The 732-nt window shown below is 35.9% G+C and overlaps 1 non-coding gene across 1 annotated transcript; it reads left to right on the top strand.

The window, feature by feature from the left end:
• Positions 1 to 355: 355 nt before the first annotated feature.
• Positions 356 to 464, top strand: LOC126716292 (small nucleolar RNA R71). Its single transcript, XR_007652094.1, has one exon. It is a non-coding gene; the product is annotated as a small nucleolar RNA R71 (small nucleolar RNA).
• Positions 465 to 732: the final 268 nt, after the last annotated feature.

Below are 732 nucleotides of genomic sequence, written 5' to 3'. Positions count from 1 at the left end.
GTGTTGTGTGCATAGGACTTGCACAAATAGAGCATGTTTTACTTTGAACTTGATTGACAGAATTCATCCTTCTACCTAAAGCTAAAGCTTCAACCTTATGAGTGAGATTGTACAACCTAGCTTTTATGTCTAAATCTTCACTGACTTCATACAATCCTCCCTTTCTTAATTGCAGGGGCAGATCTCTCTCTATGATTGGAAAAATCCCATTTTGCTTTCTGATAAATTCTCAAGAAATTTGTATGCCTCATCATTCATAAGACTCAAAAATCCACCACCATTCATGGACTCAATCATGTTATGATTTGTCTGAGTCAAACCATTATAAAAATTTTGTACTAGTCTCCATGTTTCAAAACCATGATGGGGACACTTTAAGATCAAGTCCTTAAATTTCTCCTAACTCTCATAAAATTTCTCTTGTTCATCCTGATAAAAATCTGCAATTTCTCTCCTCAAAGCATTGGTCTTGGCCATTGGGAAAAATTTAGAGAGGTATTTTGTAACCAACAATTCCCATGAAGTGATAGATCCAGTGACAAAGAATTAAACCATGCTTTTGCCTTATCCTTCAAGGAAAAAGGGAATAAATGCAAGCGAACAGAGTCATCCGTGAAATTCTAGAACTTACAAGCAGCACAAATCTCACGAAAATCCTTCACATGCATATAAGGATCTTCTCTATCCAATCCATGAAAAGTAGGAAGAAAGTGGATTATCTGTGGCTTCAAT

The sequence above is a fragment of the Quercus robur genome, chromosome 2, assembly GCF_932294415.1.
Source record: "Quercus robur chromosome 2, dhQueRobu3.1, whole genome shotgun sequence".
Lineage (NCBI taxonomy): Eukaryota > Viridiplantae > Streptophyta > Magnoliopsida > Fagales > Fagaceae > Quercus > Quercus robur.
The sequence above is the reverse complement of the archived record's forward strand: the minus strand, read 5'-3'. Positions and strand labels throughout refer to the sequence as shown.